We start from the raw sequence: 14,701 nt of genomic DNA on the forward strand, positions 1-14,701 counted from the left end.
AATCTTCTTTCTTTCTTTCTCGATCATCTTCAGTTCAGTTTCAGTTTAGTTTCTTTTATTTCACATGAAAAAAATAACAACAATAGCCTATAGCATATTTACAAAATTGCTATTCGTGAACAATAAAGACATCTACATAGCATAAGTTTGTATTGCATTTACACTAAATAATTTCGAAATTACATGTGAAAAAAGGAACTTAATAAAAAGCACAAGCTTGTAGAAGTATAATAATTCAACAAAAAGCAAAGTACACAGACAAAAACAATGAAATGATTAAATGGATGATGGATGCAGGCACGGATCCAGGATTTCTTGGGGGGGGGGGGGGCCCAAATTTGAAATTATGCGAGCCAAATACTGGCACGTAATGGTGACCAGCATTGGCGTAATGAGCAAAAACGTTGGGAGGGGGGCAGACACAAAATACACATCACCCCCATTCTTACATGCAGGCCCCGCTGAACGTTTTTCGAGGTGGGTGGGAGAGGCTAATTAAAAGTATTTATGATCAGGTAGAGCGTAGCATAAATTGGCGTGGGGTCTAGGGGCAAAGGACCGGCGGGGTCAAGGGGCGGAGCTCCCGGAAGCTCAGGTGGTATGGGCATTTAATTACGGTCAGATGAACATACTTTGATACCTCATGACACTGGCAACCCAATAATTGGCGTGGGGTCGGGGATTTGAGGCATTTTATAACGGTCAGATAAGCATTCAAGGGGCACCTTAGGCCCCCTGGTGTGGTCGAGAGGGTGGGGCCCCCGGAAGCTCAGGGGTTTTCACGGGCGGGTCTAGCTTTTTGCTAAGGTGGGGGGGGGGGAGGGGGTTGACCCAATGGCGATGCAGAGCATTGCAATGAGCCGCAAAGCGGCAATTTTTTGTTGTTGACCCAATGACGAGCCGCATAGCGGCGAGGCAATTATTTGGGGGGTGCTATTTTCGATCCCCGTAAGTCTTGTCTGCATCTACTAACACAATGGAGACCATGAAAAGCAGTGCATGATAACGTTTTTTTTAAATCAAGTAACAGTTTAATACACAGTTATATCTAGAGTTATCATGTGTTTGGTTAAGTTACCAGATGAGTTGAATATCTTCTCACAATATGGCATTTTTCTATGCACAGCACATTTTCACTTGGCAGCACAAGGGGGGGGGGGGTTAAACCCCCTAATACCCCTCCCCCCTGTAGATCCGCCCCTGGTTTTAGGCATCAGATAAGCATATTTTGATACCTTATTTGTGACACTGGTTCAGAAGCTCAGGGGTTTTAGCCATTTAATTACGGTCAGATGAGCATATTTTGATACCTCATTATTTTGTGACACATGGCAGGTCACTATTCTTTCTTTCTTTCTATTCTCTTTAACAAAAGTGGGAGGCAAGGCCCTTTTGGGCCTCCGATCTCCTTATTTCCCCCCTTTTATTTTCTTCTTCCTCTTCTTTCTTTCCCTTTCTCTTCTTTTCCTTCTCTCTCTCGCTCTTTTTTTGTTGATGCCGCTCAGCCCCCTGTATCCGTGCCTGGTGGTGCGTTCAACGCACCCTTTCGAGAAACGCCCCCCCCCCCCCTCCTAGAGTACCGCCTTAATGCACCATTTCGGGATGAGCAGGGGGGGGGGGTGGCTTTTCATGAAAGGGTTTGTTAAACTAGTCTTCTCCGTCAGTCGTTTATAATATATTTTAAAGGTAATACAAAGTTTTGGGAAATTTTTTAAAAAATTTGGTGGATAGTGATTCTTTACAATTATGATATATTTGCATGCCCCTGTGGATTTATTATAAGCACTAACAAATTCAGCCCCTAAAACACTTCCGCTTTCGAGAAAAATTGAAAATAAAATTTTACCGGTGCTCCCGGTAAATTTTGATAAATTTCAAATAGCGCCTACGGCCGTACAATGGTAGCTGCGACCATGAAAATCACAGAATATGTGTGTGTGATATATAATTTCCAAACGGGAATAGCTAATTGGTCGATTATAGTCAAGAAACATTGTTTTATAGCTTAATTAATATCTTGACCTCGAGAGGGAGCTATACAACAAAAAGAGTTTATTATTTACAATTTCATAACTTTAGACTCGATTTCAACCGCGACAACGATCACTGGATATTGTATGATCGCATAAGCTTCCAATATGTTCATTTGAACCAAATTCATGACCCCATACCGAAACTTTGTATTACCTTTAAGGAATAGAAATTTAGATAAGTAATAATCAAAATTGAAACAATTCACAGCTAGATCAGGCGCCACGCACCCATTCGACATAAGCCCAGTTCTTGGTGGTAATAGTAGTAGAAGTAGCAGCAGCAGTAGTGGTAGAAGCAGTAATAGTAGTAGTAGTATAGTAGTAGTAGTAGCAGTAGTAGCAGCAGCAGTAGTAGCAGCAGCAGTAGGAGGAGGAGCGGGAGTGGTAGCAGTTATAGTATCAATAGGAGGAGGAACTGGAGGGTAGCAGTAATAGAAGTAGTAGTAGTAGCAGTAGGAGGATGTGGAATTAAGAGGAGGGGTAGCAGTAGTGGTAGTAGGATGAGTGGTAGCAGAAGTGGTAATAGTGTTAATTAATATATCTCTTTTTTCATTTGCTCTAGCTCTCTCTCCCTCTCTCCTTCTCACAATCATTCAATTATTGCACTCTGTTTCCTCTCCTCTCAATTTGCTCCCCTCTCGCTTTTATGCTCTCTGCTCTATTTCCGCTCCCTTCCCAACTCTATAATAATTGCACCTTTGCAACGTTAATGCAAAAAAAGGGATTTGCTCGTATCTCAGCAAATATTTCTTTTGCTCTTGATATAAAAACAAAATAATAAGATGTGAGACCATTTAAAAACATCTTTTATTTTGTTTTAATATTTAATCAATCAACAGAATCATAAGGCCTAAAATAATATGAGCTCTTTTGTTTCCAATTCAATTGTTCATTACACGCAATTGATAGGCATAAAATATGAGCTCATTTGTTAACATTTAATTTCAATTAAATCATTACACACAATCTATAGGCATAAAACACGAACTCATTTGATAACATTTATTTTGTATCCAACTAAATCACTCTCAACTTCTAGGAAACTTTTGAAATATCAACAATTATGCTAACTGATAGTACATAGAATAGATAGTGGTATCAATTGTTGCACACAATAATAATGCCGGGTTTACGTTACACAAAAGGTTTATTAAACATGGAAGTCTGAAATCAGGAGCAAAATCATGTAAACTAACATTTGTGAAAATGACCTGCAATATAACAGATTCATATGCTTTAAGCCTCTGTTTACACATCTTTCAAAAAAATGTGTTTGTTTTAAGGATTGTATGACAACTGGCATCGAGCATGATAATTTAAGTGAAAGTCATACATATTTCATTGTGATTTTAATTTGACAGAAAATAATTGAAATAAGAGTTTAAGGAACATTATTAAACATGACACTAATTTAACAATCCATAGATAAAAGTAAATGGCAGCCTTTGTCATATCAATGTAGGTTCCACTCATTCCACATTATGTCACGCCAAGGAGTTATAACACTCCTTGGTTAATATACAGTAGGTATTCATCTCAAGAACAGTAAATAAATAGTATCATATTGTAAGGTTTGGGTTCAATTCAATTCAAGACTTTATTCCAGCCTCAGCTGCAAGGGCAGAGGTCCATGCATATAACATATTTACATGTAGATATAACAATTCACAATCATAACGTGACTCTTTTTCACATTATATCCAACATCATTGTCTTAAACATTTAGCAAGCTCTGTGAACCTGCAATAATTGATGGACTAAAACTAACAAGATCATCAACATACAATAAACTATTTACTTTGGTACTACCAGCAAAACAGCCAGTACCATAGTTATTCAATTTTACAGATAAATCATCCATATAAAGTGTGTATTATCTCAATAACAGTACATAACTAGTATCATATTGTAAGGTTTGGGTTATACAGTGTGTATTCATCTCAAGAATAGCACATAAATAACACTACATAAAGAGTGTCATATAGTAAGGTTTTGGTCATATACAGTATGTATTTGTCTAAATAACACCACATAAATAGTATAATATTGTAAGGTTCCTTTCATACATCTCGTAGGCAAAATATTACTAAAATTATCCTATTGTAATGTTTGGAGTATGAATATAATATCATTGGAGGGGGAACAAAACGATATATAATTGTAAAAAATACATGTAGAGCTAAGAAGAGAAAACATATACAACACATGGGCAATGTATCATACGGAACATATTTATTATCAGGGTTGATTAACACATACTTTCTAAACTCATGTGAAAAGCATTCAGTACACAGATAATCATTTGAGTTATATATCGAAAGTAACTTTCATACATCTTTCATACTGTGTTACTCAAAATATAACATTGTATGGATTGAGTTACAAATATAAAAGTTTTATACATATCATGAACAATGTGTTACACAGAAATATTGTAAGGTTTGAGGTATGCAAACAATATATTTTTAAGTGGCAAAGTGACCAAAGTCTCAGAGTTTGGTTTGAGAGCCTTAGGTAAGGCCTCGCTCACTGAACCAACCCTCAACTGTACAAAGGCAATGGCAGAGAAGAAGGGGCAAGAAAGAACATCTCCATCACAGAGAGAGAGAGATAGAGGGAGAGGCAAGACGGGACACTGGCAACCTAATTGGTCGCAAGTTTTATCCATATGTGGGAAAGTTCCCTTTTTGCCCCTAACACCTTGGTAGTACATTGGAAAGTAAATGAAAGGGAATTCTGAAATATCAAGAGCAACTTCCATAAATCTCATGGGAAATGACTTACACATAGGATCATATGGTAAGGTTTGAGGTATGTAAACAATATCAAAGAGGAGGGGCAAAGTGACTATAAATGTTTTTTAAAAGGTGTGAAGGAAGTGGAAACAAAAATTTCACATAAGCAATGTATCATAAGGAAGTGGAAACATAAATTTCACATGAGCAATGTATCATAAGGAAGTGGAAACATATATATCACATGAGCAATGTATCATAAGGAAGTGGAAACATATATATCACATGAGCAATGTGTCATAAGGAAGTGGAAACATATATATCACATGAGCAATGTGTCATAAGGAAGTGGAAACATATATATCACATGAGCAATGTGTCATAAGGAAGTGGAAACATATATATCACATGAGCAATGTGTCATAAGGAAGTGGAAACATATATATCACATGAGCAATGTGTCATAAGGAAGTGGACACATATATATCACATGAGCAATGTGTCATAAGGAAGTGGAAACATATATATCACATGAGCAATGTTTGTAAACCAATACCAAAGAGGAGGGGCAAAGTGACTATAATTATTGGAAAAAAGGTGTCGAGGAAGTAGCAACAAATACATCACATAAGCAATGAATCAACAATAACAACATATTTATTGTAATGTATTAGGTATTATAAACCAATACCAAAGAGGAGGGGGCAAAGTGACTATAATTATTGAAAAAAGGTGTCGAGGAAGTTGCAACAAATACATTACATGAGCAATGTGTCATATGTGTAATAATAGATATTTTCCCTTATATCAAAGAGGAGGGGCAAAGTGACTATAATTGTTGGAAGGAAAAAAAGTGTGGAGGAATATAAAGAGCAGTTTGGAGAGGAAGGAGGAGTACAAACATATCTTGGGCTTTATTTCTCCATCACAAGCGTGGTTAGGAGGGCCAAGAAGATATCACTGCACAAGAACATATCACTGCAAGTATTCAATTATATAAAGAGCAGTTTGGAGAGGAAGGAGGAGTACAAAAATATCTTGGACTTTATTTCTCCATCACAAGCGTGGTTAGGAGGGCCAAGAAGATATCACTGCACAAGAACATATCACTGCAAGTATTCAATTATATAAAGAGCAGTTTGGAGAGGAAGGAGGAGTACAAAAATATCTTGGACTTTATTTCTCCATCACAAGCGTGGTTAGGAGGGCCAAGAACATATCACTGCAACTATTCCACCATATAATGAGCAGTTGGGAGAGGAAGGAGGAGTACAAACATATCTCGGACTTATTCTCCACCAAGAATGCATCATACAATTTTTTAATCTTTACACTGTAGATGGAAAGATAGGAGGAACATATCACACAAACTTTATTATTATTATACAACTTGTATTCCTCCTCCATAGATGAAAAGAGCAAGGAACACATCACACAATCTTTATACCCCACTTTCGATGTGAAGAGCAGGGGAACGCATCACACAATCTTTAATCCCACATAGGGTAGGAACGCATCAAACAAACTTTATTAAGGAAGAGGGGAGGAACTCTGAGGAACGCACCACAACATTTTAATTCCTCAACCGTTGATGGAATGAGGGGAGCAATATGTCACACAATTTTTATTTTCCCCCACTGTTGAGGAAAGAGTAGACAAACGCATCATACAATATTTATTTTCCATTTTTTATGTGAAGGTGGAGGAATGCATCATATACTCTTTATTCTTTCTTTCCTGAAAGAAAGGTGGACCATACAACACAATCTTTATTCCCCCACTGTTAAACAGGGCAGAAGAACACACCATACAATTGTCATTTCTTCATTGTTGGTAGGAAGAGCAGACGAACGCATCACTTTATTCTTTCTCTGATGAAAGCTGGGAGGAACGCATCAAACAAATTTTATTACATCACTGTTGTTTGAAAGAGTAGAGGAATGCATCACCCAATTCTCATTCCTCCACTGTTGATGCAAAGAGGCCAAGAACGCATCTTACAATTTTTCAATCTTTACACTGTAGATGTAAAGATAGGAGGAACATATCACAAAGACTTTATTATTATAATACAATTTGTATTCCTCCTCCATGGATGAAAAGAGCAAGGAACACATCACACAATCTTTATGCCCTAGCAGCCCTACTTTCGATGTGAAGAGCAGAGGAACGCATCACACAATTCTCATTCCTCTGCTGTTGATGGAAAGATGGAGGAGCGCATCATACAATTTTTATTTCTCCATTGTTAGTGGAAAGAGCAGATGAACGCATCACACAATCTTAAATACCCCCACAATTAATGGAAAAAATAAAAAGAATGCATCATACAATCTTTATTCCCCAACTGTTGATGCAAAGAGGCCAAGAATGCATCATACAATTTTTTAATCTTTACACTGTAGATGGAAAGATAGGAAGAACATATCACACAAACTTTATTATTATTATACAATTTGTATTCCTCCTCCATAGATGAAAAGAGCAAGGAACACATCACACAATCTTTATGCCCTAGCAGCCCTACTTTCGATGTGAAGAGCAGAGGAACGCATCACATAATTTCCTTTCTCCACTGTTAATGCAAATAGAGGAGGAATTAATGCAAGCATACAATTTTTATTTCTCCATTGTTGCGGAAAGAGCAGATCTAGGAACGCATCACACAATCTTTAATCCCACATAGGGTAGGAACGCATCAAACAAACTTTATAAAGGAAGAGGGGAGGAACTCTGAGGAACGCACCACAACATTTTAATTCCTCAACCGTTGATGGAATGAGGGGAGCAATATGTCACACAATTTTTATTTTCCCCCACTGTTGAGGAAAGTGTATACAAACGCATCATACAATTTTTATTTTCCATTTTTTATGTGAAGGTGGAGGAATGCATCATATACTCTTTATTCTTTCTTTCCTGAAAGAAAGGTGGACCATACAACACAATCTTTATTCCCCCACTGTTAAACAGGGCAGAAGAACACACCATACAATTGTCATTTCTTCATTGTTGGTAGGAAGCAGTGGCGGATCCAGGGGGGGGGGGGGGGGGGGGCCGGGGGGCCCGGCCCCCCCCCTTGAGAAAAAAATCATGTAAAATCACGTGATTTTTACCTTTTCTTGGGGTTGGGCCCCCCCCCCCCCCCCTGGCACTGAGCGAATTTTTTGCCGGCGCGTTTTTCAAATTTTCGGGAGCAAAAAAAAAAAAAAAAAAAAAAAAAAAAATTGTGCTCTGTACCCCCCCCCCCCCCCCCCCCCCCCCCCCCCCCCCCCACTGAGCGACTTTTCGGCCGGCGCGATTTTCAAATTTTCGGGAGCAAAAAAACAAAAAAAAGTTGGGCCCCCTCCCCTAAGAAATCCTGGATCCGCGCCTGGGGGGAGGGGTGCTATCAAATGTATGTATGTAGTGGGGTAGCCTGTAGACCTTGTAGATTATGTCGGTGTCTAGAGCTAGGCTCTCTTTATTGCAAAGTGCCCAAATGAATGAAATATTTGATGTATATGAGAGAGAGAGAGAGAGAGAGAGAGAGAGAGATTAAGATTTAAGCAACACACCAATTAAGACTAAAGAATAATACAAAATATGAGTTTTTTTATTTCAACACAATCATACCCTAACACTACCAAAATAGTGATTTAAACAGTTATTAAATGATATCTAAACTACAAAAATATTTAGTTCTGACCAATAATTGCACAGTTTCATAAGCTTGTAGGTAACTAAAGATAATAATAACAATAAACAGGAGTTGTGATTTTGTATATTTTTTACAACTTTAATTTCAGCTAGAGAGATAATATAACAAAAAGAGACCAAGATATGTGGTTTAAAACAATGGAATCACGTCACAAGCATTAGATGCTTCAATATATATTGATTCGTTTCTCAAAACTATTACATAATTGTAGCAGCATTAAATGCTGGAAAATCTTTGTTGGCGAGAAACAAAATAAAAACAAAACAACACATAACCCTTGGTTTGTGAGGATGAATTGCTAAATAACAGTACACGCGAGAGTAAACATTTTGAGAGCTATGCAAAATGAATGATGGTGACATGGATATCTGTGCAGTGTGATTTTTCAACCCAAACCGGTTAAAATAGCATTAAGTAACATATTTTTGGCAGTTAACATTGTCACTGTGCATTGTAAATCTAAGGCAGTATTTACAACCTACCAGTAAGTAATTTATCAAAAATATCAACAACTGCATTCTTTTCCGAAATCTAATGTTCACCTAGAATTTTTATTATTTTTAATTTAGAATAACCTTCAGTAATGGCAATAATGCCCCCCCCCCTCCCCTACAAAAAATGATTGTTTTACTACATTTTCACATGAGAGAACATTCTGGAAGACATAGTATTGTTTTTGTTTGGTATGGATTTTTCTTCAAGCCTACAACACTGAGTTCTGATTTCCCACAGCTTTTGAAGACACCCTATATAATATTACTCACAATATATACCGGTAGATTATGAATAATTTATTACATGTTAAACTATAAATTTCAGTATTAAAGGCAGCACCCATATAGAACAGAATGTGCTTCATTTTAACTTCCTAACAAGCAAGAATCAGCTAGAGTTGACAGTGTGGCATTTGTCTGGTGTTTTGATAAAGTTTTAGTATATTATACTCGTCATAATAAGGAACATATTGAAGCTAACATCTTAAGTATTCAACAAAGGCCTTATTTCAACCAGTCCACTTTTCATTCTTGAGTTACAAAAATGGCACACAAAACATAAAATATATAAAGGGTATGAACAATTTAGTTTTAACTGTACGAAGTCGGCAACAGTTCAGCAATTACTAAACAAAACCAAATGAAAATGTCTGTTTGGACCCAGAAGGGCATTAGCTCGGTGTTTAAGTATATGAGCTAACCATTCTAGCTTGAAAAAGGGTTTCTTACAATTACACTTGTAGATGATTTTGACATTTTTCCCCCAAGTGTATTCATGAAGAAGAGAAACGAGAGCAACCACTATTCTGGCTGTATAATACGATTATGTAAGCAATTAAAGTAGAAATATGGGGCAATGCAAAAGCGGCAAAATTTCAGTTTCCCACACTCTAAAAAGTTTTAGACTGTATTTTCAAGCAGTTGATAATATCTATTTACAATATACCAGTAGGTAATCATTTTTTTTTTTTAACAAAAAAGGTTTTAAAAAAAAATCATTTAAAATGGCTAAGTACTCATAAAAGAAGAATCCAAAGTTAACGAATATAATTATTATCATGGCCTCTCAACATATATAGACAATATAAAGCAAACAGATTGCACCATAATCATTTTTTTGACATAATAGTTACATGAAATTACCTGCGGCCCCGACATGAATGTTTAAAAATTCTTAAGAGCATTCAAACAGATTTACGAATCCAGTTACACAACAAAACAAAAAAAATCATAATTTTTTTATTGATTAGAATTATGAATTTTGTATAATACACATATTACATTGATCCAAGCTCAATTTAACTTCGGCTTTTAGTATTCAATGAATAAATTCGCAGTGCTTGGCTTTTTGAATAAATTGCCCACAGACCCTGCATTTCGTTGGGGGGGGGGGGAGGGGCTAAACTAGAGTCTTATATATATTTGTTAAACACAATTTCCAAATGAATAAGACCTGTTTTCACATTGCAAATACATGACATGTTAGAATTTCTTATGAAAAGTGAATTATTAAGACATACACAAATTTAAAAATAGACAATTTCATGTAGTACGTTGCTTATGCTTTGACTGGACAATGGTCTGTAACATCTTCTCCATGTTTCCACATGGAAACTCCACCAAGACACACATGGCCAAAGCACAGGAATGCACCAGGAGCACAAAGGCCGCAAACAGGTGACTCTGTGATGGTCAATAACAAAGAAGGAATCAAGATATTATTATGTAGAGGTATCATGGTGTAGTGGAAACATCACCAGACTGTGGATCACATGGTTCACGATTCCATTCCCGCCGTGGGAATAAAGTACCGAAGCTGTGACGTCATAAAATCTATTTTTTAGAATTTCTCAATTTTTTCTTCATTTTCCGCAAGCGCATGAGAAATAATGTCCAAATGTCGAAAACCAATTTAATATGTTAAGTATTGGCTGAGATATGACCATCTGAATAAATATATGTCCTATAGGAACTCAGTGTTATGCTCTGGCTCCTAATGGTTTTCGACATTTGGACATTATTTTTGATGCTCTTTCGGAAAATGAAGAAAAAATTGAGAAATTCCAAAAATAGATTTTTGATGACGTCACACTTCACCACTCTATAATCTACTTTGGTAAGACATTAATCTACATTTGCCACTCTCCACCCAGGTGTTAATTGAGTACCCGGTAGGATGTGAATGTTAATATTGTTGTATTGGCCTGGCTAGAATACTCCCCCGAGAGCGACCATGTGCACTATCGTGTGCGGTTTAGCAATTAAATCCAATGACGGGGTAATAATATTTACAATGTCATATTGTGATAAAATACAAACATATACATGCATAATTTATGGAATGCGCTTCCAGCTTATGTAATTGATAGCCCATCTGTAAACTCATTCAAATACAACCTGGAAAAAGCATGGAGAGCTAAATATGACATGTACAACCCTAAAGAAAGGTTTCCTTGCTATTGCATTGTCCGAAGCTCCGACATAGGCGCAATCCCCAGGAAACACAGACATTAATCTTGCTGCAGAGGGACATAAGTAATTTTACTTGAGGCCCAACATCAAGGTAAAAAAGGTATTTGTAAAAACCAAGGTAAAAAAATAAAAAATAAAATAAAAGTTCGTCTTTATACTAGCAACCTAGCAACAATCTGAAAGTATTTTATGATAAAATAAGTTCCCGATTAATAGCACCAGTATAGAATCATATATACTGTGATAGCATACACACATGCATACAATGCTATGATGAAAAATAGAGAAGATAATTTTATGTACTCACCAATACGAATCGAAAAGAGGGAACTGAAGAAAACGCGGGAATACCGATTAGTGTTCGGGGTCCACCGTCCAGCAGTATTTTAATCGCTCCATTGTCTCTATTCATAGTAATTAAATCTATTATCATGATTTCAAAGACTTTCACGTTCTTGGCTTTTTTTACATGTAAATCGTTTCCAATCTGTGAGACTGAACTCGTGTATATTCATTCTTGGTCTATATCATTTACCGCCACTCTTCTCATAAGATGTGCATCGTCACTAGTCTCGTCCATAGTTTCGAAGAACTATTCTATGATTGTTAACCATCGGAGCATGTAACCAGGGGCGGATCCAGCCGACGACGAGGGAGGGGGCCATAATGGTTTTTTGTTGCTTAACGGGGGAGGGGGGGGGGGTAGTGAGCACGGCGCGGATCCAGGATTTCTTAGGGGGGGGCCCAAATTTGAAATTATGCGAGCCAAATATTGGTACGTAATGGTGACCAGTGGTGACGTAATGCGGGGCGACTGGGTGCAGGGAGGGGCGAGTTTCCCCCTCCCTCCTCCGCGAAACGCGGAAGCTTTGGCGTTTCATTAAATTATTACAGAAAGAAGACGATTAGTTGTACCATTCTCGAAAATAATCCACGTCTGAATTTAGTTTTTTTTTTTCCCCTCCCACGCGAAGCGCGGAAGCTTTTGCGTTTCATTTAATCATTATAGAAACAAGACGATTCGTTGTACAGTTCTCGACTCTTAATCCTTGTCTGGATTTAGGATCCCCCTCCCGCGCGAAGCGCGGAAGCTTTTAAGTTTCATTAACTCATTAGAGAAAGAAGACGATTCGTTGTACCGTGTTCGGATTTAGGGGGGAGGCCATCTCCAAAAAAAGGTAAAATTAACGTTAACATTTTTTCCCAGGGGGTGGGGGGGCTATCTCGAATATAATCAAACGCAAGTGTCCAACAACTGTAATCTATTAATTACAGTTGTTGGACACTTGCGTTATTTATAATAGGCGCCTATTATGTTTGATTATATTCGAGATTGAATTTCATCCGTAGAACATCATAAATACGTTCAAATTTTGTCTAATTGCGTTTGCACGCCTCCCCTTTCATCTAGTCGGTACACCAGTGCTCCTTCCCCTCAGTAATACCGGTGTCGCTTTAATTTCTTGATCCTTGGCGCAACAACAATAGACTAAAAACTTTAATAAAACATGGTACAAATTTCACAAGCAAATGTAATGCAGTATGTGTAACATAAATAGCAACGTAGTAACATAGAATTTCAGTTTCATTTATTTCTCCTCAAGAGATCAACAGATAAAAATACATATATACAAATTATATAAAAATACATATCTAAAAATACATATATAAAAATACATATACACAAATATTAAAAATATACATATATAAACAGACAAAATTAATGTATGACAATACATAAGATGATTTATAGACTATAGAGATATAATTTTAATGGCTCAACTTTGTGGCCAGAACTTTGTGGCCAGTCGCTTCGCTGACTCGCAAATAGGCGAGCGCATGAATAAAAACATATTCCTCTTCCTTTCCTGCAATTCATATTGGTATAGCGCCATCTACATAATCTGCATACTTAATACATGTATTTCTAAAATGATTAACACAAAAAACTGAAAGGCACGGATATTTCCCTCGATTTTAAAATAGTTTGCTGCTCTAGAAAACGGGGAGAGGTGCTGGGAAGGGGTCTTCCTTTACCGAAATGGAAAAATCGGTCCCTCCTGTTATATAATTAATGTTCCCTGTAAGTATAAATCGTCTCTATCTATAATATAAACAGATGTCCTATCTTTCTACTGACAACAATTCTTACACATGGGAATTGCGGCAATGCTGACTGCCCTATTCTACGTCTTGCCAAACGAAAAGTAACCTTTTCATTAGACAACTATAAGGGCCCCTTTTCCTGTAAAAAAAAAAAAAAATAGAGAAAAAAAGGGAACAGAAAGAAGAAGAAAGAAACAATGCCCTTTTCATTTTGTGTATCGTCCTCATGCGAGTGGTGTCTGCACAGATTTTATTTTATCTTGAGAGTTGGGGGGGGGGGGGAGGGCAGGGGGGGGGGGGTTAACTCTGTGTTTAAGTACGGAATTAATGCTGAGAAGGGCCATTTCAGAACGGTTGCAACAAACTGCCCCTATTATCTGAATGAAGTAAATATAAACAGACACCGTAACGCATGGGTAGACTATGACTTAATATTATATTAAAATGACTTGGGAATTTTTAAATATTTTTTACCAAGACATTAAGAGAAAGAGATACGATGAAATTGGCAACAATAGTCAAATTTGACTATTAGCCATTGTAATACCAAACGAAGAAGAAGAAAACAATTAGAGTCCGGGCATCGGAAATTGAATCTAGTATGCCAAGTCCAGGAAAAAATGTTGTTGTATCTTTCCGCTGATGCTATACTACCTCGCAACATTCTAGGCAGAACAGTGATATAGGGCCTTATGATAAATAAAGGAAAACACCACCATGGGCACTGTGCGGGAATGTGATTAGTATCTCATATGTTGTAGCCAGAGTTTGATGTTTTTTGTTTTTGTTTTGTTTTGTTTTTTTTTTTTGGGGGGGGGGGGCACATACATGTAATCGATCGAGGTCAAAAAAAGGGGTCTACAAAATTTCAACCGATCCTGGAAATCTAGTATGCCCCTGGGGGGGCACATACATGTAATCGATCGAGGTCAAAAAAAGGGTCTACAAAATTTCAACCGATCCTGGAAATTTTAGGGGGGGGCACGTGACCCCCCCCCCCCCCGTGGCTACGTGCCTGGTGGCTGTAACTATTGAGAGCAATAACAAACCAATGGACTTCTTGAAAACAAGAAGAAGAAAAAAACAAAAAAAAACAGAACAGAACAATACAAAACAAAACTAAATAAAGACAAAAACAAAAACAAAAACAAAATACTAACT

This window comes from Strongylocentrotus purpuratus, unplaced genomic scaffold (genome assembly GCF_000002235.5).
Source record: "Strongylocentrotus purpuratus isolate Spur 01 unplaced genomic scaffold, Spur_5.0 spur5_scaffold_15, whole genome shotgun sequence".
Classification (NCBI taxonomy): domain Eukaryota; kingdom Metazoa; phylum Echinodermata; class Echinoidea; order Camarodonta; family Strongylocentrotidae; genus Strongylocentrotus; species Strongylocentrotus purpuratus.